Source organism: Excalfactoria chinensis, chromosome 4 (genome assembly GCF_039878825.1).
Source record: "Excalfactoria chinensis isolate bCotChi1 chromosome 4, bCotChi1.hap2, whole genome shotgun sequence".
Classification (NCBI taxonomy): domain Eukaryota; kingdom Metazoa; phylum Chordata; class Aves; order Galliformes; family Phasianidae; genus Excalfactoria; species Excalfactoria chinensis.
This window is the reverse complement of record NC_092828.1, coordinates 50879419-50907005: the sequence shown is the minus strand read 5'-3', so window position 1 is coordinate 50907005 and position 27587 is coordinate 50879419. Positions and strand designations below refer to the sequence as shown.

The following is a 27587-nucleotide window of genomic DNA, read 5'->3' as shown; positions in this document are numbered from 1 at the left end:
CTGTATTTTTGCTAGTCCCAGTGCTGTTTACACTCATCATCTAGGAGAAAACTGATAGATGCTGGCACTCGGTGTTTGTATACTACTACAGACACAGGGGAGAACCCAGTGAAAGCAAACACAAGTCCAAAAACCTATTAAGCCTTAGAACAATCAGTGAATAAAATGGAGTGAAAGAGGAACTGAAACGGGACTGCTTCTTTTGTGCAATGGACATGCAGCCGAGGCAAATGCCAGTGTATTATATGCTGGAATGTTTATCTACAATAGTTTTGTGAACACGAAATGTTACACCTTCTTGGCATATGAAGAAACCACGTTGAATACTAATGTTCCACTGCTTGCTTTTCTCATTGGAAAAGTGACATGGAAACCACTGAAATTCTGAACTGAACTGAAAGAAGTGAGGAGCTCACAATTACTATTTTCTTGTTACTTACTTCATCTTTTGACCTGGTATCTCCCTAGTTCTGTGTTTTGCTTTCTCTACTGTTTCCATGACAAGCAATATGGACCAAAGAGATTAAACCTAGTTTGAAAAAGGCCACGATTCTTCAGGATTTCAAGGTAAAATTTTAAAGTAATCATGGTAGTTAGGAAAGAGTCTTTGTTTGCAGTGGTGCAGAGCTGCAGCTGGTAGCACTTCATTTGGAAAATGTCCTCAGAGCTGTTACAACAACATCCACAGTACTGATGCACAAACTGGGAAATAATAAAAAAGTCATATTTTTTTACAGGCTTCATTAGAAGCAAAGAGCAAAAAGGAAGCCTGCTGTTTTTCAAACAGAAACATTTGAATTCTATAATGAGTAGGGGGGTGGTGGAACACCAAAACTTCAACACAGGAAAAGGCTACAGGAATTAATTGTTTTCACTGCTATTGATCTTAAGCAGGGGCCTTTGCTGAATTGCTGATGATGTGAAAACTGCGTGGTCAAGTTTATTATAAGAATTATCACCATTTCTTATCTTAAAACTGAATTCCAGTTACCCAAGAGTTGCTACATTTGTTTTAAATACACTCCCAAGTTTTAGGAGAACAGGAAAGTGCAATCAGAAGGTGGAAAATTTATTGTTTTAGAATTTTCTTGTCTGGTACCAATCCAGTGTGAAAATAAAAAGCTAAGTCCTGCAGATTGATAGCCATCACACGTGCACATGTTTGTGAGCTCCTTCACAGTATCTCATTGGGCCAGTTGATGTTGTACTAACTAGACATCATTCTATCATGGTTTTGTAATGTTGCTGTCAATAGGATTCCAGCTGTTATTGCCACGCTCTGGGATTAACTTAATGGGTACAGTGCAAAATGCTATGTGGGCTTCTGTGAGAAGAGGCTGCTATGGGAACAGCTAGTTTAGTGCATTCTTGCTTTGGTAGACTTTGAAGTCACTTGGACCTTTTTCCTACAGCAGTCAGTGCTGGTAGATACCTCTTGAATTCTGAGGTCAATCTATCTGTGGCAAAGTCATTTTGTAAATTTAAAGTAAAACAACAACAACAAAAAAAGGACATTGCAATTTTACTGCGGGAGTCAATCCTTGATCTTTTCCTGATAACACGAAACAGTCCTTGCTGTCTTACATATTGGAATGACTTGATTGTGATATTACCTGAAAAATTCACTGGTTGTTGTTGAGGGATTTTTTGTTTTCCTTCTGTCCTACTTAGTAAGAATGAATGTTCCCCTTAAAAGTGTGTGGAAAAATAGAAGTCTTCACTTTACAGAGTTCTGCTGAACAAGCAGGACTGTAATATTCTTCCTCAAAATTAAATACCAGCTAGTCCTGCTGTTCATATGTGACACACTTATTTGCATTTGCTCTGATCTTTTGCCCAAATAAGAAAGCAGGAACTGAATAGGATTTAATTACAGGCTTATTTAAGTTTTCTTTTATGCAGACAGTTGTGGAGTTTATTTATCTGGGTAAAACTTCTGAAACATGGTCCCTTCTGCTGCATATTTTCTCTTTTTAAGAGATACCTAGACACTGATCTTTGGTTTGTTGGCCTTCAGTTCACTTCCTTCTGATGGAAGCCAACATTTAGTGTAATGACACCAGTTTCTCTTTGTCATAATGAAAATAACGAATTAGATGATTAATTTTCTCCTGTTGTAAGTCTGTAGCAAAATTTTTTTGCATATTGATTTACTATTTTCCTGAGGCACCTATTTTTATAGACTACTGTTTCATGTTAAGGAGTTGTTTTTTACCAAAGGCAAACGGACATTAGATTATGTTCATCTTTCTACTGTTAGACTGAGTTTTTCATCCCTCCTCATAAGAAACTGTTGCTTCTGACTTGTATCATTTTGTTATTTTTGGATTATTTGGATTTATACATAGAAGATTATTATTTCATCGTCCATAAATGGTTTTATTTGTGGCTTAAATAGTTGAATTAGCATCAAGAACAAACGTAAGTTTTCAGCTATTTTTAGAAGGAAAAAAAAAATCAAACTAGATTTGTATTTGCTTTTCCTGTTGTGGTGATTTTTTCATTCACAGGGAGTGTGCACCAGAAATGCTAGCCTGTGTCCGCAGGACAAGGATCGCCCTGATGGTGATCAAAAAGTGGACTCAATAGGATTATATTGTGTTACTAGGTGAGATTTTTCTTAAGTTCTAATCAGATGAGGTTTTTTTACTGGTCCTTTCTGGCCTGCAGAATTAGTTCTATAGATTTCTAGTACTAAGCATAAGTAACTGTAGGATTAAATGTAAATAAATATCAGATTGTGTGAAGTACAAAGGAGCTTTTCAAAACAATACTAAAGAAAATAAATCTGGTTATGAGGTGACAGTTGGGAAGAGTATTTCTTTTCTAATATTCATGTTCAAGAGAGATTAAAGTATTTTAGTTTGTAAATACATGTATATACCCATAAAGAAATGTGAAAACATAGAAAGTATCTTAACCACAACATATGTTTCCACTGATTTTCATCTTTTTTCTTCAGTGACAAATCTACATGATTATCCCTGTTGGGATTGCAGGCTAGTAGTGATATGAAAAAATGAGCTGTTTGCCGTATTAGTTAATAAGTTAATCCAGGTTAGTCTGCCTGGTGATTTTGTGCAGGAGACAGGTGCTTAGCCTCTGGCAAAAAATAATACATGATTTTTCAGATCTTGTGTCATTGTCTGCTTCTGGTTAGGAAGACATTTCTGCCACACAGCCAAGCTTTCCATATCAAAAGGCAGTAGTAAGAAAATCAGCAATGAAGAGCAGATAGGGTCTTTTTCAGACTCAGAATGTAGGATTTTTTTTGAGATTAAGGCAGTATACAGGATATTGTTCTAAGCACTTTCAGGTCACTCAGTGTTACTTGTAAAAATTACCCTACCAAATCTTAATACCATCAGTAGAGAGCAAGAGGACATGCTCTGGTTTCTCTATGTGGTGATTCAGAGTGCAAACTGTTCTTGTGAGCCAGTGGTAAGTCTTGAAGGTGTTGTGTTTCAGATGATGCAAATATATTTTTCTATTCCCTGTGTTTTTTAATTTAGCTACAGCAGAAATGAATGTTCAGTCCTTCGCAGGTCTTGAGTATCCATTTCTCTTATGATAGAGAATATACTGGCTATATTAGTGAAATAAGTACTTTGAACCTGAAGGAAGTGGGGAGAGGGGAAATACTAGAGACTGCTGTTAAAGAACATTCACAAATACGTGTAGTCTAAAGCAAGCAAACAGCATGAACAAAAAACAGCAGAGGGAGGAGGAACAAAAGCCCTGCTCTTCTGCTATGTAAGAGATTAAAAATAACCTATTAACTGGATTGGCAGATCATCCAGAAAAGATAACACTTACATTACAGTAGTCTGTAACCTCTGGAAAAAGAAATAGTTTCCTGGAATTGGTTTAGATTCTGATCCTAACATCCAGAAACGCCTCTTTTCTACCTTCTGTTGTTACTCTTCTGTGAACCCCACTTCCCTGTCTATTTTGGTTTATTTTGTTTTTATGTGTCCTATGATTCTGTGTTCAGGATTATTGTGGTTGTGAGGTAAGAAACCTTTCTTGTGCATTGAAAAAAATATTTGCTGAAGTAGTCTTCTGTACATTATTAAGTGCTACATCATAATGTCCTTAATTTTGTTTTGCTATGTTAAACTACTAGGGCATGTCATTTAAATACATAATTTTTGCAGCTATCCTTTTGAACTTCTGTTTATATGTGAATCTCTGCAAATGGATAATCTGAAAGAAAACATTACTTGTTTTGCAACGGTGGCACTTTTGGAACTGAAGTGTATCATGACTAGTGGGAGCTGGAAGAGAACCTTCTGGTTTGCAGCATGATGCTTTGCTATCTTCAAGCACAATGGTAAAATCTAACTCTGTGTAGGAGGTCAATGTAAGTCTTGTTTACCACTTGATCGGAAAGTCCACTATGATGGAAAGTAGATATTGCTCTGCTGACTTCATGGGAGCAAACTCACATGTCCAAGTTTGTCTCAGAAACTTAAAGTGATGCAGGTCCTTGAAAGTTCAAGTGGAGAACATACTTCTAGCCCTGTGTTTTGCATAACACTGAATTTTACTACGGGCTTATGAATTATCCTACGTAAAAGGCCATCCTTCATCAGATTTTACCATATGGTTAAAACATATATACATATTTTTTCTGTTACTTCCAGGCACCGTGAAGCAGCTGGTATTAATGAATAAAAATAGCCAGCAAAATCATGGCATGTGGTTGCTGGAAGGAACAATTTATAGCCAGGAATCTTGTAGGTTACTTGAAGGAAGAAGAAAGGAACAACCCCAAAACATGTGACCTCTGAAAATATGGATAATCTCTAAGTATAATTTGTATTTTGGGCACCTGCCCTGCTCAAGGCAACATAATATGGAACTGAGTAGAAGTTAGAAATTCAATTCCTACTGCTAAAAGTTATAGGGAAGGGAATCCAAGGCTGGTGGGTGTGGTGGCTATGGGTTTGGGGTTTAAAAAAATAAAGAAAACACTATTGCTGTATTTTCCTTTCGTACTGACCATTGTATTGAGATATTTGAACCTCTTGGAGAGATTTGAAATAGGAATGGTTGTGCCTTTTGTCTTTCAAAATAAATTTATTATAACTTAAAGATGAGCATTTGTGGTGGATCTAATAAACAAAACTATGAGATTTAGTAACTTTATTCATAGCTCTGGGTTACATTTTTACCTTTCTATAAGTAAAGCGGATCTGTCTTCACTTACTAAGAGTAATGACAAAATATAGAATCACTCTGCTTCAGAAAATGACTTTCATAGGCTTTTGTGTTTCATAACTAAGAGTTACCAACCTCAGTGGATAAGCAGCAAATTTTATACCTTCTTTAAGGCCTTGCTTTTTTTGTTTGTTTATTTGTTTTTTTGTTTTGCTTTGTTTTAGTGTGGGACAAGAATTTGGTCATTTATTTTCTGTAAGAGCAGTGGTTCAAACAGTGAAAAGGCCAATGTAGAATGAAAATTCAGTCGATACTATGCCATTGTAGTGAGACAAGTGTTGAGACTTGCAGTGTGTAGCAGAAATGTTAAGTTGCAGCTTGAACCAGTGATGGAGCACCTGGTGGGAAGGCTAGGCCAACCCAGGGGAGCTCAGGTGCATGTGATAAACCTGAGTGACCAGAAGAGGTGGAGCCAGGATACACCCTTTCCAGATTTCATTTAAGGGTTGGCAGTGGAAGCAAGGGTGTTTTGTTCTGGTGATTTCTGTGTACCTGAGGCTTTCCCCTCCCCCTCCCCTCTCTATTTCTGCATCTATGGTTACTGCATTTGGGCTTCTCCTCATTTGCTGCAGCTGAAGACTTTGCTACGTTGCTGTTGTACTTTCTATCATGTTATAGTGTTACACAGTGAGTCTACAATGGCTGGTGGGTGGTGGATTTCCTAATTTTTTTTAAGTATGGAACAGCAGCAGGAAAGAGGAGGGAGAGAATGATCCTGTAGAACTGGGAAGATTAACATCAAATGCAAACTTACATTTCCACAGAAGGAGATAATAGTATCATAATAAACTTAGAAGTGGAAAACATTTTACAGGAAGGCATAGTTTTCCATCAGTCATTTGATTTTCTAAGAAAGAAAGGAAGTTTCCAAGTTAAGTTTAAGTTGGTGATGAGCAGAAGTCTTTGACATAGAGACAGACACAGCAGCAGTTAGTGTCTCAAAGCTCGTCAAAGGAATTCAGATGAGATATACGACTGTATTTTTTAGTGGTCATGGTTGCAAACTGGAACAAATTACTTAGATAAGTTTCTTTGTCTTGTTTTCATGTGTATGATGTAGAATTATCCATGTGGAATACATGTGAGGGAAGGATTATGCAGACTTGCACTGTGTGGACTAGGTCCACAGGAGGGACCCTCTGCAGAATATATTCATCTGCTTTCTGGCTTATCCTGAAGAAGTTCCTAGATTACATATGGTGCACTGACACTGTAATGACAAAGAAATGTGACTTGCGGAAGCGTTCATCTGTAACCAAATTCTTCTTCCTTAAAAGGTTGAAGAGAACATAAAGTAGGCTAATGATGTCAAAGAGGAACAACGTATTTCCTGAAGATGATGCTTGATGGATCTGTGAACTCTAGAAAAGCCAATAGGAATAAATGTCTGGTGGTTTTGTGGCTTTATTACAGAAAAATTATTGGAATATGGAAATCATAAACAGCAGTAGTTAAGGTTCTGTGATTCTCTTGGCAGGCAGTTCTAGTGAGAACTCCAGTTTCATTATTAAAACTCCAAAACTATTTAAAGTCTTTTAATTAATTTTAAAAGACAGCGCTGCTTACTATTGTTAAATTTAGCTTTTAGTTTACCCGCCATTGTTGCTAATGGCATATTAAAAACTTGGACATACGTATATCATTAACTGGTACTATCAATTATGCCTTTGTCTGGCAAATAAGAAATTCATAATGCATGCAAAGTAGTCCTAATATACTGCTTTCATTTGGTGCTGGTATGAGCGGTTCACTTGTAATTTCTGCCGAGTGCCAGTAGTTTGCTGTGGACGTCAGATGAACTTTATTGAGTAAAGAACAGCACTCAGGAGAGGCACACCTTGATTTTCAGCAAGGAACTTATGAAGGTGGAAAATGCTTTTAGTTAAGCTCTCTGCAAAAGTTGATCCTAACAAAAGATGCGATTGTAAAGACCAAAATAATGATTCTGAGGCTGTGAGCCTTTCTTGTAACAGGATGTTAAGACAAGCCTAGAACAAAAAAATGGTTTGTTGTAGTTTATAAAGATGGAAATAAACAACTGTGGTAGTGAGGGACTTTAAAACCTCTTAGAGAAGAAGTGTTTGCAGAATTGCTGCATTTTTGCTAAGCAAACTTAATTCCTGAGTTCCCACATGTGAGGCTTTTCTAATTATACCCAGCTGAAATTTAGCAACCAGAGCTGGCATGCTATGTTTTTTTTTTTTTTTGTTGTTGTTGTTGTTGCTGAAGAAATGTTTGGAACATCTCATTTTTGGAATGTTCTCACCCATAAACTGCAAATTATTCCTCATTGTGGCTTAAAAAAAAAGTAAAAGAAAAATCCTTTCTATCAAGTAGTATGTTGCTTCCTCTCAATGTACTCTTGATACTGGTGTTTTTACATGGAGCTGCTGCATCACTACCTGTAGTACACAAGATGTCATCCAGTGGAAAAAGTGATTCACTCACAGAGGTCAGTGGTGCAGACTCACAAGTGCTGTTAACACAGAGGGAGCAAGCTGCCCAATGGAAACTACTGGCTTGCAAGTTCTTACTTGTACTGCCTCATGGTAAGTTAGCCCAGTTTCAAAACAACTACCCTGAGTTAAGAGTACACCTTTGTGGTTCTTTCAGACTAGCACTAGAATTCAGAATGATAGGGTTGCTATTAAAAGAATAGGTCATTAACTGGTTGAAAGTGAAATATGTATAAAATCACACTGATATTCTCCACAAATGGTTGTATGTACCACAACATTGCTTACATACCGTCTTTCTAAATTGGTATTAATTACCTCGTTCCATGCAGTTGCCCACATGTGCTAGTTACCTAAGTGTGCTGTTTGTTGTAGAAGTCGTGAGCTTACACATAAAATATTCTGTGCCTTTTTAGAAATACAGATATATAAAAATTTCTACATAAAGGGATCTAAATGCATGTATTTATGAAAATTGATATAAGCTGTTAATACTTTTAAAGTGTGTTAACTTAGTATCTCATTTTTTGTATTTGATATGCTAGGATGTCCATCCAGGGTGTATTAGATATTATATCTGTTCATGCTTTTAAGCTGATATCTGACATCTGAAGATGACATGTAAAATTTTATGGTATGAGAGGTGCTGTTGTGATGTCAATTTGTTGAGGGTGATAGCAGTTTAAAAATCTCTATATATGTTCAGTTCTGGCACGAATCGCTTATGCCTGCTGAAATAAGTACAGTTTAGGCCCCCCTAAAGGGAGCTTACTAGAAAGCTGGAGGGAGACTGTTTTATCAGGGAGTGTAGCAACAAGACAAAGGATAACAGATTTAAACTGAAAGAGAATAGATATAAAGTAGATGCAAGGAAGAAAATCTTTACTCAGAGGGTGGTGAGACACTGGCACAGGCTGCCTGGGGAAGCTGTGGCTGCCCCATTAATGGAGGTGTTTGAGGTAAGGTTGGATGGGGCCCTGGAGAGCCTGATCTGGCAGGTGGCAACCAGGGGGTTGGAAATGGATAATCTGTAAGGTCCCTTCCAACCCAAATCATTTTGTGATTCTGTGTTTTGAGTTAACTGGGAAATAGTCTGCCAAGCACTTACAGCTCTGTTTTCAGAACAATAGGAGAACAAAATATTGGAAGATAAGAAAATATGATGGTAATAAGGCATCTTATGTTGAAAAATAAATGTCAAGAACTTTTGGTATCCTGCCTTCAGTGCCATAAGCTTTTTGAATTCCTTTAGCCTTTCAACACTTTGAAAGAAGTCTGAACTGTCACTGACTCTGGGAGCAAGGTCTGAGACGTTTGGTTAAACTTGATAAGTAGTGCTAGGTGCGCCTTAGGAGCTGGTCAGAGGTTTACATGAACAGCATCTGGGTCTATTAGTTTAACTATAAGCATGGAGTTTTTTGTTAGTTACCTGTTTTGGAGAACATATTTGTTCCAGAACATGCAGTTCCATAACAAGCTAGGAGAATAAGTAGTCTTTTCTGATAGAGAAATATCATACAATTAAGATGATTTTAAAAGCACATTGAAAGGGCTTCCTAAATTTATAATGACTGATGGAAACTTTCTCTTTTTTTTTTTTTTCCTTTCAGTTTGTATGAGGGCAATTGAAACCTTTCCCCAGAAGGCTGTTCTTTTAAAAGTTTCTTTATAAATTCCTCCTGTGTCTTAGTATTATGTAAGCTAATGAGTCCCTTGACTGTAATAAATATTGGTTAGCCGACCTTTTTAAACAACAGTTTAAATAGTTTGGTTTCAACCCAAAGCTATTTGTAAATTGCTTTTATTTATTACTCACATTGAGTCCATTCATTTTTCCATAAAAATGAGATTATTAAGATCTGACATTAGACTGAGAAGTAAAGATACTGGATTCATTTTTTGGTCATGTAATGGCAGCATAGCCCCAGTAACGTACATAACAGTGCTAAAATTATAGTTTGTATATTCTAAGGACATTTGTAAGGCTCTGAATTTTTGTCCATTCATCTTTTTACAATTTGAGACCTCTGCTTCAAAATTCAAGTTCTTTAGTAAAAATAAAACCAAAATAATAGAGTTCTAAGACAACGGTAAAGCAAAACACTAGGAACTCTCATCCAAAATACCTTCTTAATGTTTTAAGTGTAGTTAACGCTCTGTGGTTGGTTGATTTAATTTTGTTGATTTATTTAGGGTTAGGTGACAGCTATGCCAGAAAGGATCTGGCACTTCTTATGGACAAAGAGAACATGAGCCGGGAGGTCTGGCCTTGCATTAAAGTTCTGGAGTAAGTCCTGGGGAAGGCTACCAGGATGGTCAGAGAATGAACACATGTATAAGTATAAGGAGAGGCTGAGGATGCTGATTTTTTTATTTTTATTTTTTTCAGCATTTAAGAGAAAGCTAAAGGGAGACTTTGTTGCTTTCTACAGCTATCCAGTGGCAGGTTTTGGAGAAAACAGAGGCAAACTTTTATTGGAGGTATGTAGCAATTAATAAGAGGCAAAACCATTTGAAAGAAGGGGAATTGTTATTAGGAAAAAATACTGTCAGAGTAGTTAAATAAAAGGAAAAAATTGGCTGGAGAGTAGGTGGAATCTCCGTTCTTTAGGACATTCAAAGTGCAGCTAATCTAGGTCCTGAATAAACTGCTTTCAACAGAGTTGAATCAAATGTGCTCTGGAGGTCCCTTCCATCCTAAATTATTCCATGAACCTTGGAGGAGAAAACAGAAGAATAGAAGGTTTTAATACTGAAAAAAATTTGATTGCTCTGATGAAAATAGATTGCTTGTTGTGATGTTAAAACTTATCCATGGAAGAATTTGGATATTTTTTGAAGATCGTGCTTTGAAGTAAAAATTACTTTATTTTCTTTGTTCTGAAAAAGCTGCATGCATGACTTTCCACCTGTATGAGACAAGAAAAAGTATTTATCTTTGTACTGTATTACCTGCCTCCCCTTCAGAAGAACATCTGTTCCATGGTAGTTACTATGTTAATGTCTCTTCATTAATCTTCATTTTCCAGTGGTGGGAGAAAAAAGAAAACCAACAACTTCAGGAAAGGCTGAAGAAAGAATATTGGATCTCAGTTGTTTTCCTCACTGTAGTCAAGGAAAGATATACTTGCAAACTGAGAGGAGGGGAAAGGTTTTGAGGTCAAAGATTGCTCAGTATTAGCAGACTTGGATTTTCTGTGATTTACGAAAAAATATTCTCAGATGTAAAATCTAGTATTGAGCTTAATTACTATAGTAAAAGTTAGATGAATTAACTTATTGAATGAAGTGAATCAGAAATGACTGAGACATAGCACATACAGTTTCCGTGAAGTGGGAAAAAGGATGTGAGTTTAGAATTTTGAGTTGTGGACAAAGGAAGGAATTGGAATTTGACAAAGACTTACTTTGGTTATTGGACTGATGAATTTATATACCTGTAATTAAAATACTAAGAAGTGAATATTTTGCTTCTTAACTTCTGCTGTGAACTTGTATTCAGGAAGGGAAAGAACAGAGGTAATTCCCTTCACCTCTACTATTTTTATAGGAATGTGAATATCAAGTGCATTTAATGTCAGAGCCCAACTGTGTTGAATAACTGTATTAAAAATATTTTGTTATTTCTCATTGGGCTTTTTTAATGATTTGTTTTTTTTCCAGATGTGTCCATTCCAAATAAAAATCCATGAACTTTCCTTTGGGCAGTCAGAAACCACTAATGAGCTGTTATAGCAGCTGTCAGACTACTATCTGTTTTCAACCAAATTCCCATATCTTCTTGTGTTTCTTAAAAGCATCTAATCCCAAGCAGCACTGGATATTTTTGATTTCTGATAAAGCAATCAGCATTTGAAAGTCAACGTCATAAAGAGATCTGTAGGCCATTACTAACGTATCTTCAAAATGTCAACTATAAACACATTCATGACATGAACAATCAAAGACTTATGTCTTGTACCTGTTCATATTATAGAACATGAAGCAAAGCCAGGAAGATCACATTCTAGGATGACTACTCTGAGTTAGGATGTATTTTTCTACTTACTTCTGCTTCTTTGAATAACATAATTTGTTTCCTCACTGGGTGGCTGACTCTTAAGTGCTGTCAGGCATATGCTCTTTTCACTGCCACTTTCTTCTTCTTGTTCCACAGACAGCTGAATGAGTTGCATGCCAGAAGCTTATTGTGAGCTGGAAAGAGCATGAAAGTGTCCTTTCTGGCTTTATTTCAGTATCTTAGCCAGATCCTGATGTTGGGTGGAACCCGGAAAGTATTCACATAGAAAAACAATTAAGAAAATACCATGAGCAGTATTAATTTGATTTTATTTTCTTAATGTGAATTTGTCTGGCTCATTTGAGCAGTGCTTATTTCAAAGTACTTTTTCTTAAACTGAAAATATTCCACTTTATTTATTTATTTATTTGTAGGTACTGAGCAAGCTGGAATGAAAATCTTAATTCCTTAATTTCAGTAGGAGGAAATTGGTTTGAGAGTAATTAAACTGGTTCTGTGTTGTAAATATTGTTCCTTCTTGCTGCTTATGGATTGTTTTTTCTTGGTAACAAAGAAAACCCTGACAATAATTATTCTATAAGTTAATCTATATTTTAATAAATGCATTGTATGCATATTAATACAGGTGAATTGACAAGACAAATCAAACAACTCTGCTTGTGATCAACCAGGAATAGATAAATAATGCACTTGGATAATTCTTTCTTATCTGGAGAACTGAGGGTTGGATTTTGCTTAAGGAGATTTCTCTTGAAATAGGAGCGGTTTGGCTGAGTAACACTTCAGATACAGGGTAAGAATGTTAATAGAAATGTGAATAGATTTAGTTTTAGTATTTACTGCAATAGTTCTGAATACAGTTGTACGTACCTTTTAAGATTATTTATATTTGTTATGAAAAACAGGCTTGCATTGCAGTACACAGACAAGGAACTCAAAAGCTAAAGGCAGGCTTTAATGTCAGAGAAGTATTTGCAATCATGGCACCACTCATCATCCAAATTACAGCTGGTGACCAAGTGAAATAGAAATGGTCTATTCAAGAATGAGAATATCAGGTTCAATGTCTATTGCTTTTTCCCAGAAAATAGTGAAGCCTTTCTAGAAAGTTAAACCTGCTTGTTCATTTTCAGATAAGTATGTTGCAGAGGCACGAAGTCCAAGTATGAGCTCATTCCATACTGTGGGATTGTTTTAGCATATATCTGCTGATTGAGACTTAAAAAAGTAGCTTTTAATGATGTTGGGAGGAGGGTCAACTTGAAATCATCTTAAAACTTGGAGTTAGATTAAGTGAACTTACAGAATAATTTTATTCTTCCTTTGTTTGGATGTTGCTTCCTTGTTTTGGGTGTTCTGTTATATCATGTCCATCGTCCAAGTAAACAGAATAATGCATCAAAACTGTCTGTTCAGTATTTAACATTCCTAAACTAAATCAGAAGTGAGTTGTTATTATGCAAGAGGACAGAAGATATAGCACTTCAGCCATCAGTTATTCTGGCTTTAACTGAGGAACGTGTGTTGGGAATGCTGTTGCAAACAGTTTTAGCCACTTTTTACTGAGACTGATAGCATGCTGCTGATGGAGAAGGATTTAAATGTAGATGTTATGCTGGTAAACTTTACAATATAATTTAGAAGTAAGAACTCTGAGGAGAGAGGGAAAGTGAAGAAAAAGTAAATAATTTCCTGAATGGTGAGTTACAGATTGATGTCAACAAGCCTGCTGGATCAGTGCTGATGAATAGTTGTAAATGAAGTTATTAAGTTGTTTTGGAAAGATTTTCTTGTTCCATAGTGACTCTCATGAAAGCAGGGATCAAACCATTTGCTTTTGTGTTTTCCCAGGCAACCTATTTATCCCACTCTCCCTTCTTCAAGTTAGTGGAAAGGTTTTCTAAAATTACTTTTTCTACTGTCTTCATTATTTGCATGGAGTATCGTATTACTTTACAAATAATATGGGGCAATACTGATTGAATGAAAATATAGAATTTAGTGAGTCAGATATAGTTTGCAAAGTTATTGTCCAGAATGACTTCTGTTCATGTGTGAATGTTCTCTATTTACCACAATTGGTCCTTGTACAGTGGTTTGTTTTGTGTGGGTTAATTGATAACAAGTATCATTGGTTATTTGTGGCATAGATAATAAGAAGCGTGGAACCATCTTACTGCACCTTTTAATGCCTGAAACCATCCCTCCACCTGCTGTGTCCCCCCAAAAATCCAACCAAACAACAACAACAACAACAAAAAAAGCACAGAATCCAAGAATGCTCCAAAACTTTTGACTGCAATTGCAACTGCTCCAAGGAAAAAGATTTACATCTATGTCCTTCAGTCTTGTGTCTGGGTATGCTGTTCTTATTCTAAACCTAGTGAATGAAACCCAGGAAGGAAGGGCTCTCTTATGATTAAAAGCTAGGCTGGATCTTGAAGGAAGTGGATTTACTGCATCATTCCATGTAACCTGTAGGAAGGCACTGTGGACAGATGTTCGGAGGTGCCTAGCTGAAAGGGAGGTAGCTGTCAAACAGGATTGAGAGCTCATGCTTATCTCTTTTACCACAGCTATTTCTTCTACTTTGTTGGAGAATGCACCTCATCTTAGCCATCTGCCTTCTACATGTTTCCTTGTTTCTAGCCTAGCACTATCGGTTGACTCCTTATAAATTGAATTTTTCATATTGAAGTGCTCAGCTTTATGCATGAATTTGACCCCGCTCTCCTGTAACTGCTAGGAAATAATGGAATGCAAATAACTATCATTTAACATGGTGAAGTTAAAAGATAAATCTGGTGAAGTTAGTGCAGAGGATAAATGACTATATTATTCCTGTCTCCTTTCAATATACATGATTATGTAGTTCGAAGTAGTGATGATACACTAGTGAATTATATTAGTATATCAGTACCACAGTGACATCATGGCTTTAACTCAGTAGCTGTGTATTAGCACAGTTTTTATAATGTTTTTCTTTCTAGAGCTTGGGCTGCCTGTATTTTGTAACTGCCCATCTCTGTGCCTGTGCCAAAACCCTCCCAAACAGTGTGTGTTGGTACTTTACATGTCATTTCTTACTGCCTCTATAGCTGGCACTGATTCTCTCCCCTTGGCAAAGACTTACATCTGAGCTGCTGCATTAATGTGTTTGATGGAGCTGTGTTGATGTGGAAGATTATGTATCCCTAATAAATATATGCTCAGTTTTCCCCTGCTGTTTTTATCTGCAGCTCTCCAAGCTGGAGTAATTACATATGACCAGGTTATAGTTGCCTGGTGAGATCTGATTGTCCAGAGGCTAAGCAGTATAGGAAAAAAGAGGTTCCCTAGTACACCTGAAGCACTACTACAGAGTGATATGAAAGTGGTATTGGTGTCAAAACAAGCTTTCAGTGTTAAACCTTGTCTGTCTTTAGAAATTGATGTTATATTTACTGGAGGTTTTCTACTGAATGTATTTGGTTGTTGCCTTATCAGAGTCAGTATAAATTTATTTAGCAGCACTGTTAGCCTTTATAGTCAGAAGAGCGTTCAGTGTTTTTAAGACACATAAAGGGTTTGTTACAGTATATATTTCCCACCTGATTTCCCATCTTGTTATTACATCTGGTGGCCATTAAAAGCCATTTGTATGTAAAATCCCATTATTTTTTCCAAACGGTTTTAAAGAGTATTGCTAAAAGCATCAGATTACTTTGGTATCACTTATATCTTGCAGATGACCAGAGCAAGTCATAAAAACATTTAAAGGTGGTAGAAATCTTTGACATCTGAAGTGGATGAGAGGAAAAGGGAGGAGATGATTTACTGTGCCGTGATGCAAAGAAAGCAGAGCAGGATAGATCCCAGATAACTTGCCTGCTTATCTGTTGGCCTAGTAAGTATTAATTTATAGTATTAGAACGAACATGAAAAAAGATGTTGTTTATGAATCAGGAAGCTTTTTAGTTATTAAAAAACAAACAGAACAAAACAACAGATTTGTACAGAAGGCTGACAGCCTGCAGCCCAGGAAAGTCACAGTGCTGTCAGAGTTTGAAATACTGCAGAAAATCGCCGCAGGTTTTAATGCTGATCCTACAACAAGTTATAAGGCCAATCCTGAACTCCTTTCTCAGACAAAACTTCTACTGGAATTTTTAGGACTGTTGTTGGAGCAAAGACCAGGAGATGTGACATCTTTCTGATTAAACTCAACGTCTATTTAAAAGCCTCCCTCCACAGTCTTTGATTTCAGAGTTGGCCCAGCAACCAGATTTTCCTTGAAATAATTTGCTTGTTAAAAGCACGGCAGCTTCTGTTGGATCATTCATACTATTAGAGATCCCACTAGTGTGTGCACCTCACTGGGCTGTTGTTGAGTCATTGGAAATTTGGAATTTTTTTCATTCAGCTCAGATTCAAAACTGTTAGAGTAAAAGCGATCTTTTTATTGGAATAGAACTGCATATAAGACACTCATCTAGCCAACAGTGCAACGAAATTGTATGTTTAAAAAATTTAATTTCGGTGATTCCTGTTTCAAAAATCTTAAATAAATCTCCAGCCAAAAAACCAGTGTTCAGCTGTAGCTCAAGAACAACTTGCCAAGCAATCAGCTGAAGCAGGAGGTTCCAATTTTGCAGAGCTTTAGGGACTCCTGGCAGAGAGGACAACTGTGTTATGTACATGATGACAAGTACAAGATAAGCAAGCTTCCCACTTGCTGCAGTCTTGTCAGTTTAATTACCCTCCAGTGGCCATTTGTGATAGCCACTTGGGAAGTCAGTGCTGAGGATACAAGTTTAAGTCAGGTTCTGCTAGTTATCAAGTAATTACATGTTTTGGCAGAAAAAGTCTGGCTTAAAAGGGGTGAAAGCTACTACAGCTGTAAAATTCAAAATAAACATTTCTCTCTGTTTCTAAACTTACAGCGAGCAACATTCTAAAACAAAAATGCTTCTTTTCAAAAGGAGTCAAAGCTTCTAAAATTAGGTCATTTGCCTAAATGTAATTGACAGCAGAGTTTCTTGCTATCTGCTTTAATATACACAAATATACTTACAAGGATGGGTATTGTGGGCTTAAAAATGTGAATTTCAATTAACAGAACCTCATTTCTCATCAGTATAAGGCAAGGTAGAGACTAACACTTTGAGAGTCTTCTTCTTGTAGCGATTAAGTAATATGAGGAAATGCTGCATATTTGGTAATGCAGTTATAATTTTTATGTAATAATCTTTAATGTAAAGTCATTGATCTTGTTACTCTAGGAAAAAGCAATCCAATTGCAATCAATACGTTGATATTGTAGAGTTTTGCCCTTGAGGATGACTTATTTATGTTGTTTAAACTTTTTTTTAATTCTCCGCCTTTTAAAAGTACTTCTGTTATTTTCAGTTCAAATTCCCTTCCCAAGGTTTTACTGTGAATGTTTGAAATGTTGTTTTTTTAATATCTAACAGTAATATATCTTTACTAAGTAGCACTCTCAATTTTTCTATGTAAATTAGCCTCAAATTAAGAATAATTCTCAAACTTGAATTTCTTTAACCCTATTTTTCTAATATTGCAGCTGTGAAGGGCAGGGAATAACAAGGTGTTAACAGCCGTGCCTTTATACACAATTAACGACACAGAACCATATCTTTGGTCTATGGCATGATTTAAGTCCTGCTGCTGTCAGAGGAGATTTTGGAGAATGAACTCTATCTGATTTATTAATTTTTAAGTTTGTTTTGATTTACATATTGCTTAATGCAGTAGGGCCATGATCTGAAGCAGGCCTTCCAGGCACAGTTGCAGTATAGATATGTATAACATTAACTCTTATATAGTATGTTCTTCTTCCAATTGGCTGCTGACTTTATGAACTATTTTTTGTTCAGACATAATTTACCATTTTCCTCCCGTACATATTTTAAGTCACCATTTACATGGTGAATTAGGTCATTTTAATAATATCTCTCTGTTGTTAGTGGGGTTTAGAGGATGTTCTGGATTAATACAGACTTCAGTGCTTTTCTTCTTGATGTTAGCAATTTAAAAGACAAGTAGATTGCTAAATATAAAATTGAGATATAAAACATTGTTATCCTGTGTGATACCACCTGCGATTGTGGATTTGTTTGTTTTAGCTCTTTTTTCCTTCTGTTTCCTTGGAGAGTGCTGATTACAGACTTGATTAAGTTGTCACATTGCTTGGCAGTTATCAACCAGAGATTAACCTTACTCCCTTTATGTGGAAGAAGGTATGTCATATCAATGCCTGTGTGGTCTGTACGATGCAAAAGCTATACAGGGTATTGTTTATTTTAGCATTATTGTAGAGAAAATTGCTTTTAGTAGTCAACAGGGCCAGGGAGTCTTTGTCATTTACAATAAATCATAATTCAACACACCAAGAAGATATTGCTTTTGAATACTGCTTTTGAAGTATCAGAAGTTGAGAAACTTTAGCAGCTAGAAGCACACTCTGGGACAGTGTGACGATCCACTTGCTCTCTTCTTGTACTGTTACCTTGTCATCTGTTTCTCCAGTTTTGGAGAAAATATACTGTGCTCCATGGAGTACTGATGTGACCGTATATAGAACTGTTTGATTTGGAAGAGACCTTAAGAATGCTGTTTAGTCCAGCTCATCTGCAATGAACAGGGCCACCCTCAGCTCCATCAGGTGCTCAGAGACCCACCAGTCTTATTTTGAAATCCAGGGAGTAGGACATGTGTTGCACACGCCAACAGACATGCACTACCTCTGGGCAACGTGTTTCAGTGCCTCACCACTCTCATTGTAAAAAGACCTACTTCTTTATTTCCATTCTAAATCTCCCCTCTTTTAGTGTGAAACCATTTCCCCTTGTCCTGTCACAGGAGACCCTGCTGAAGAGTCTGTCCCCTTCTCTCTTACAGCCTCCCTTTAGATACTGAAAGGCCCCTCTCAGGTCTCTGCAGAGCCTTCTTTTCTCCAGGCCACAGAGGAGTTCCATCCCTTTAGTGATGTTTGTGGCTCTCCTCTGGATGCATTCCAACAGGACTGGGTCTCCTGTACTGAAGACTCCATATCTGGACACAGTGCTTCAGGTGAGGTCTTGGAGCACAGAGCAGAGAGGCACGATCGCCTCCCTGACTAGCTGGCTGCAATTCTATTGATGCAGCACAGGATGTGGATGGCTTTCTGGGCTGTGAGGGCAAATTGCTGTCTCAAGTCTGCTTTTACATTCTGCCCACATCACAAATTTCCTCGATCTACGTATGTGTACAAAGGAGGGTGAGAAGGAATTCAAGGGGTAGCATTGAAAAGTTTCCCCAAAAATATACTTTTCTTAGTTTATATTAAGCAAGAAAGAAAATGGTAATGAAGATATGGAATCTCTTAGGAACTTAATTAACTGAGAGAGAATGAGATTATATTTCTCCTAGAGTTCTGAAAAAGCCTGTTTTGAAAACTTTGTGTATAATGCCAAACTCTTAAAATACATCTGTCCAATAAGGTTGTCTCCCAAGAATATCTGTATTTTGGAATTGTAATACGTGCCAGTGCTACAAACTCAGGGCCTAGTAATGATCTTCCTGAAGCCAAAAGCTGAAAAGCAGACATCAGAATGAGTTGGTTCTGCCCCAGCTTGTTTAACTATGATCACGTAGCTCTTTCTGTTTGTCGTTAACACAAGTAAAGTCATCAGGAGAATTTGCTCTTTTGCTTCTATTTGGTTTACTGGCTTTCCACTGTTATGCTAATAAAACTTTTTGTCAGCAGATGCAAATAAGATTTAGTTTAGCAACAGCAGAACTTTTTAATACAACTTTTTTTTTTTTTTTTTTTTTTTTTTTTCCCATGTGGAGTTGCATTTCGAGAGCTGAATCGGAATCACATGAAGAAGGCAGATATAAATGTTTGTAATACAAATCTGCAATACAGTTTTTGCTGACACTTCTTTCTGCTTCCACAGTCAGGTATGTCCTGTTGATATAAGGCTAAAAACAGCCTTCCACAGATTCTCAGAAAACTCAGATGGTGTTTGAGGAATAAAAATTTGGCGCTGTAATTTGACTATGGTCAGTTGGAAAGAAAATGCAGACATATCCAAACAGATTACAAGGTCACCCTGCAATCAGGATCCAAACTTAATTACTGGTATCCCTATTAAATGCCTTGAGAAAGGCTTCGGAGACTACTTAAACAAAGAAATGCTTTCTCCTTTACATAGATAACTGAATCTATTTTATTATGTCCACTAGAGCACAGCATTACTGAGATTATAGACTGAAAATCTATTGAATTTTGGGAGGAAACAATGACTTGTTGCAGCTGCATAGCTGTCACAAACAGTCAGGGATTCACCTTTATCTGGGCTGCCCAGGGCTTGTACTTTAAGGCCTTATGTACTGTTGCCATTTAATTTGAAGTTCTGTGTGTTATTAGCTCTTCCACCCTTATTTGTATCTCACTTATTACAATAGATATGCTTACCAACATGGGTTCAGTGTATTGCATAGAAAACTGTCCTAAGGTGCTTTCTCTTTATATGAAGGGCTGATAAAAGTTGTAATACTGTTTGAATATAAGGAAGCTAAGCTGACAAAAAGAAATAACTGCAGTTGCTCCAGCTTCTTTCCGTTTGTTTGGGCAAAAAAATAACAAACCCACAAACAACCAAGTAATGATGTTAACTCCCTTTCATTTGGTTACTTTTATAATCTGTTTTACACACTGAAAACACTGATTGCGTTTCTTGAGAGACCACCAAATTTATATAGAAATATATTAATATTTCTGTTTGTAAAATATGACATTAAAAGATAATAGACTTAAATGAACAGAGCACCAGAGAAGCTTAGAAACAGTGAGGTCTTTCACAACTACTGCTTGAATGCACTGATATAATGACGTATCCTAACTCAAGATATATCTCAGATTGCTTTAAAAAAGATAAGAAGTGTATTTAGCAAACGGTACACATGATCCACAACCTGCTAACCTTTTCCATTTTACTTTAAGAAATCAGTTTACTTTCTAAAGATTAAAAGTTAATGTAGAAAATGGAAATATCTGGGGTACAACAATGGCATTTTATCATTGCTTAGTTAGAATATTCTTTAGCTGGGAGATTTTTAATTACAAATAACACCTCTGATCTTTTTTTCCTTTGCTCTCTTGCTGACAGAATGCACAACTTTTAGGATTTTGTTTAAAAAAACAACAAGAAAACAAACAAAAAACCACAGCAAATTGTTGCTCCTTAAGATTCTTATATTTTAAATACCTATAGAAAATGATTTTCATTAGATGAAGAATAAGAGGCAAATGTTATTGCGTATACCCATATTTGGCTTTTCATGATATTCAGCCAAAGAAATCAATGTGACCCATATGTTGAAACACTATGCTGTTGGGCCCTTTTTTTTCTGTAATGCTCTGCAAATGAGATTGTGTGCTGTGTAGCTGGTATATGCGTTTCTCTTCTCATATTTGCTTTTGTAGAAAGATACAGAATAATACTTTTCAGAGTAATGTAATTTTTTTTTCTACTTTGTCTGCATTAGTCTCCGTAGAGGATGGAGTAAATGTGGTTGGTCCTTTTCTCCATCACTGTGGCTGTTGTCAGCAGGATGGATGTGAATCGAGCCTTGTGAATTACCTAGTTTCAGATTCTAGACTACCTATGAAAGTAGAAGCAGATGGTGGATAGTGGAAGTGTGGCAGTAATATCTCATGATATATATGCGTTTCTCTTTGTCTCCATCATAAGTGTTTGTTCTTGCAGAAAAAGTTTGAAACTAAACATACAAGAGAATGTGAGGAAATTTCTAGGTGAATAAGTTTACTGAAACTTCTTTCATTTCATCTTTGTATCTGTTCCCTTGTAACCCACATTTCTACAGCTGCATTCATTAGGTATAGCTCAGATAAGGAGTTTACTCTTTGTCTTACTTTATGATCTGCGTGTTATCATGTCTTGGTGTTAACAGTAAATGATGCTCACCCAAAAATCCTCTTTGCTTAGCATAGAACTCACAGAGTTGAGTGAGATTAACTCTCCCTTGTACAATTCAGTTTGACTCAAATAGGGTAAACATCAGTAAGACACAAGTTGTGTGTTGTGGATGTACAGGATTTGAATTGTGTTATTCAGGCTGCTGCTTACATTAAGAAAGTTTGTGACAAACTCACAAGATTATTGGATGAGGAGATCATAGTACCATGGATGACATGCCTTGACTTGCAGATTTTAAGACTTAAAAATCTCAAAATTCATTTACTGTGTGTTGTTATACTAAGGTGAACTCTAAAAAATGTCTAATTGATTTCAAAGAGTAAGAATTGATTAATTGCTGGTGTATTGAAACTGGGAGAAGAATCGATAAAGGTCAGATTTTGCAATTTCTGTCAGCCTTGTTGGGACTTCAATAAAGTTCTTAATTATCTAGAAAAGATGAGGTAACATCTGATTACTGGAGTTTTAGACAGTGCTGAACTGAAAGTAAGCTAAAAGTGCCAGCTCTCCTTGAATCAAAGAAATTAGAAATACAGATTGAAAATGATTTTGCCAAACGAAAGGCTAAAAGTATAAACAAATAACAAATAAATACAAAGAAAAGGAAGACAAATGTCCAGTGTGGAAGAGAAGTCCTGAAACCCTAGAACAGAATGGAGAGGATGAGCAGTTAGGAGTAATTTTGCAAAGTAGTATTTCAGGCAAATGCTATTGAATGGTTGCTGATGTGGAGACTCTTGAAGGCCCTGCATGATTTGTAAGGCTTGGTCATTGTTTTGTGGTGTATGACTGATAAGGCTGAGCTTGGACAGCAGTGTTCGGTGAGAGGCATTTTGTTGATGGAATTCTGATAAAGGAAAAGGGATGTAATGAAATCCATCTCCACCTTTGCATAGGAGAGTCTTATTCATGTTCACATTTCCATATTTGAGGAGAGAATTTAACAAGAAGTTTGCTGACTTTGGCAGAACTTAACAGCCTTTCCCTCTCCTCACCAGCAGCTTTCTGGTGTAGCTACAAAGTGAACCACCATATGCTTCAGGCTTCAGTTCTGCTGTATCTTCTGCTTTAATTTAATAGTCACATAATTTCATTATCTTCTCCAGATGTGGCTTCATTAGGTCTGGCTAGAATTCTATTTGGCATAAAATTTTGAGATCTTAGAACTTAAATTCATGCAACTTTGGGAAAAGATAGGGATGTGGACTAGAAAGGACTAAAAGAGTATCATGATGGACAAGAAACAGTGCAATGGGAGAAATGATGTGCTTTGCTATTTGGACTTTGCAAAGGCTGTTTCGTAACTCTTGGCCACAGAATGTAGTGTTTATGTGCACAAAAAAGGTGGCTCTGCAGAGGAGATGATCTCTCCCTAGTGTAGGTCCTGTCTTTAACTCAGAGACAAGATGATGCTGGGAGCCATTTTCCCAACAATGAAACAGCATTCCAACAGAGTATAGTGAATGAGCAAAGATATATTTCTTTTTGGGCTTATTGTGTTGCTTGGCATTTAGTCTGTTTGCAGCAGGCATATTAATATCACCATGACTTTTATTAGTTCAAATACCACATGAAACTATTAAAAAAGGCACTGACTTTGTTGCTATTGCTCTGAATGTTGCGGCTTTATTATTGAAATATAATGGTTAAATGGGGTGTAGCATTCTCTGTGGCAGTCTGTTTTTTAAAGGTTTGTACTGGCAAAATTAAAATGGATGTATGCATGTAAATAAAGAGCATTATTTCTGTTAAGTAAGCATCCAAAAGGATTCAAATGCCAAAAAATTACTTTCATTTGCTTTCTTCCTCTGGGTGAATTTGTTATGTCTCCTAGAACACAGAGAAACAAACATAGTTTTTCTGCATAATTATATTGCAGATAAATATTTGATTCTGCGTTCACTGTGCAATCTTCATCAGATTGTTGCAGTCCAGTTAGGAAAAAAATCACTGTATTTTTCCTCATTTGTATATATATATATATGTATATATATATAAAATCCCACTAAAAAATGGGACTAGAAAGTTTCACCTTGAAAAGGGCAGCCCTCATGTCTCAGTTTAATTGCAGTTTTACTGTTTTTTTTATCATTCTTTTTTTTTGTTGTTCTGGAGGAGTTCAGTGTGGAAGCTTTTGATTTTCCAAAGTGACGAGTGGCACTGGATGCCTTGCTAGATGAGTCTACAAGTTTTCAATGGGAAAAATGTAGAAAAATCTGAATTATCTTCTCTTTTTCAGACAACCAAGTTTGCTTATTGTTTCTTACTCTCTGCTTGCACACTGAAAATCCGAAACAGTTTTTCCTGCATTCTCTGAAAAGATAATATATATTTTCAGATATTTTAAATGTACATATATTCAGGGAAAAACCTACTGATGCTAATGAGCCTTTCTTCCAGGAAAGGGAAGAGAGACCAATCTTTCAATGGTGGAGATTCAGGATGAATCACAGCCTTCAAAAACAATAAATTCCAAGGTATAACTGACGTGTGCTTTAGTTGTGGCCCCCATCCACCCTCGCAATCTCCCCCCCAACCCCCCCAACCCCCCTTTTGTAAGAAGCTTGGTGCTAGTTATGTCTTAGAAATCAGTAAGTCACTGATATGTTGTGATTGAGTCACTGTCCTTGGAGGTGTTCAAGAAACATTCAAATGTTGTACTAAGGGATGTGTTTTAGTGGGGAAATGTTGGTGGTAGGTGGACAACAGGACTTGGATGTTGGATAACCTTGGAGTTCTTTTCTATTATATTTGTTCCCATCCAGTTTCTGATGAGTTGAGGACACTGCATTCAATGCTATGGTAAGAATCTGAGTTGGAATACTAGTGATTTTACAGTTTAAATTAGTCACAGATTATGCAGAATATACTAATAACTCAATTGTTGCAGATTCATTTGCATCTATAAATACTATTGAAAAATAGATACTTTAATATTTTCAATATGGGAGAACATCCAAACTTTATTCTCATGAGTACGTGAAGGAACGTGTCTTCATTTCTTTATGGAGACTTGAGTTTTTTTTACCATAAAAAATGAAACTATATAGAATAGGGGAATTTTTTCTTTATGCTAACCACAATAAAACTGGAAGGAGATCCATTCTCATTAAAACTGTCTCAGGCAAAGTTATTTATTATAACCACAGAAGTACTATTCATACACCAGTTGTAGGAAATGAAATTTTAGATACGTCTCATGGGGTTTTTCATTAGCCACAGAGTTCAGGGGAGACTAATGTAAGGCTTTCATTTATTTTAGAGGAACAAGAGAAAATGAGAGCAAGCTTTATTATTAGTATTATCACTACTCATCTGAGAGGTTGACATAAAATATGTTAAACCTGGAAACTGTTGTATTTTGCTTAGGCAGGATGAAATGTAACTAGAAATATTCTTTTTTCAGAAGCTGATAATGAGTAGATCAATGAAATAGTCCAAAGACTTCCAGATACTTGACTTTATTTATTGTATATTTAATTTTGCTGAAGATTTAATGTAAGTTTATGACTTTGAAAGGAAGTGTTTGTGAAATCTGCATAAAGTTAGTGTATGGTAACAATAGTCGTGCTACATTCCTTTCATGATAATGTCTGTAGCTGCTTATTTCTTATGGTGAAGTTCTTTTTATGGAATTCAACTTCCAGTGAAGCTCTCTTATTTTTTTTCTTTTAAGTCTAAACCAGTTTCAGTTCATTTCAGTTCACTTTTACTGTACATGTAACACTTCAGAGTCAAACTAGTTACTACCACAAACTTTAGTGAGAGTAAAATGTGTTTTTACATCTGCATTTTTAACATTCTTTTCCACAATCTGTTTCCCCTTTCTTTAATAAAAGTCTCCACGTCTGATCCAATAAGCCAACACATAAAAATATATGTTAACTTCTGAGCCATGAGTACTTTAACTGATAAAGAAATGCTTACCTTACTTTAATAAATGCTTATTTTAGAGCCTTTCAGAGCCTATTGCATTTACTTATTGTAAAAATATTCTTCTGAACTCCAGTCACTTTTGTCGTGTTGGTTGGAATTTGAAAAAGAGCAACCAACTCTGGACTGATAATATTTAAATTAGAAAGTAGTGAGCCATTAGAACAAGATTAGAAGAAAAAGGAGGAAGTTGCATTTCAAACTATTAAGGTTGTAATACAGATTTATATAGTTCATGGTCATTGTAAACTGACCATTGTTTTGAGGCGAACAGTGCTAGACCACGTAACTTAATACATGAACATGAAATTATTGCTTTCAATATATATAATGATATTTGTAAAGAAGCCCACTAAACACACACAAATAACCTCGATCCCAGAAGATGTCCTTACAGTCCCTTTAAACTGATGGTTTACTTCTGAAGTGTAATTCAGGCATGTCATGTATTAGCTGTCTTCTATTTGTACTGGCTTATGAGCAGCCTCCAACCCAATAACAAATACATGAATCCCAGGCTTGGTACCCACATTACTGAATGGACTCCTCTGTTAAAGCAGGGAATGGAACAAACTGTCATCTCTGCCTGTGGCTGGTGTACCCATACACAAGAGAGAAGCTAGTGAGAGGACTGTTTCAGTGCTTTTGGCCAATGAAAAGACTACCATACTTTAAGCCAATTTTTTTTTTGTGTGGATGGGCTTTCTAACTATCTTGAACCCTTTTGTCTTCTCCTAGCTGGCAGGAAATGAAAGACTGCATAATTGGGTTAGTGAGTTGTTTATTATCTATATACTTCCTTCTGGTGTCTTGTTCTGGTTTAAGGCAAGAGTAATTCGGTGACTATTCAGCTGTACTTTCCTCCAGCCAGACCAGGCTTCTCCCTGATCCATATCCTACTTACTTGTCACATTTTGCTTTATGTTTGTGTGTTAGCATTCCTTAGTGAAGCTGTACAGTACTTCATCCTACATGTCAATCAGGATGTTATTCTCATTGTGAGAAACCAGTGGAAATGAAGGAAAAGAAAAAAGCAGCCCTTAAAAAAATAATAATATAGCATTTTAGTTTATAGTTGAGAAAACTGTGGTAAATGGTATGTTACTAGTAGGCCATGGGGTCACCCTGTCTCCATAAAACTGCTTGCAATGTGATATGAGCCATTGCTCAGCTCTTGGGACAAACAGGGAGTTGAAAGGTGGGGCTGTCATCCTCCTTGTGTCCCCTAGGTGCAGAGTGTTACAGAGACAAATGCACATAAGGGGAAGATTTCTGACCATGAGAGACAGAAGGGTATTTCAGTGTAATTAGAGCTCATCAAGTCTGTCAAAACTGTGTAGACTTGTAGAACTAAAGTGAGTGCAGCTGTGTTCTCTGTATTGTACTTTATGCTGTATTACATGGATAGTCATAACTAAAGGTTACAAAGCTTGTTTAATTTATACTGGCAACACTGAGTGTCTAAGAAGTAATAGTATAGTGGTGATGTGTGAATCTTAAAATATTCAGAAGTTTTTTTCTAGTTTGGACAGCAGTAAAAATTTCAGATGCTGATCTGAGCCTATTGGGTCTCTTAGAACAGACTGGGGACCTCACTACAGAAGTCTCCCACATTTTTTGGCCTCTGCTGATATTAATTTTTGCTGGATGGACCAATGCCCAAGGCAACTGAAACCAAATGGTAGCAATCAGCAGCAAAGAGAGCTAGAGAGAAATGCAAAAGCTTACACAAGTGTTGTAGCTAGTTTCATCTCAGTTGAACTCTGGCATGTTTTATCTTACTGGCTCTGAAATCTCTTGGCATGTAAATCAAGATATCCAAATGCTGTGGGATAACCCTGGTGGGCAGATAAGCACTACATAGCCACTTGCTCACTTCTATCCATGCACCCCCCTTGACCCCAAAAGGATAGAAGAAGCAGAAAGAAACAGTAAAAGCAAGAAAACTTTGGGTCAAAAACAAACATT

At 36.5% G+C, this 27587-nt stretch overlaps 1 long non-coding RNA gene across 1 annotated transcript; it reads left to right on the top strand.

The window, feature by feature from the left end:
* The first annotated feature begins 5720 nt into the window (after positions 1–5720).
* On the top strand, positions 5721–10160 carry LOC140251019 (uncharacterized). The gene is made up of 3 exons (XR_011903358.1): positions 5721–5850; positions 7611–7772; positions 10069–10160. It is a non-coding gene; the product is annotated as an uncharacterized lncRNA (long non-coding RNA).
* Positions 10161–27587: the final 17427 nt, after the last annotated feature.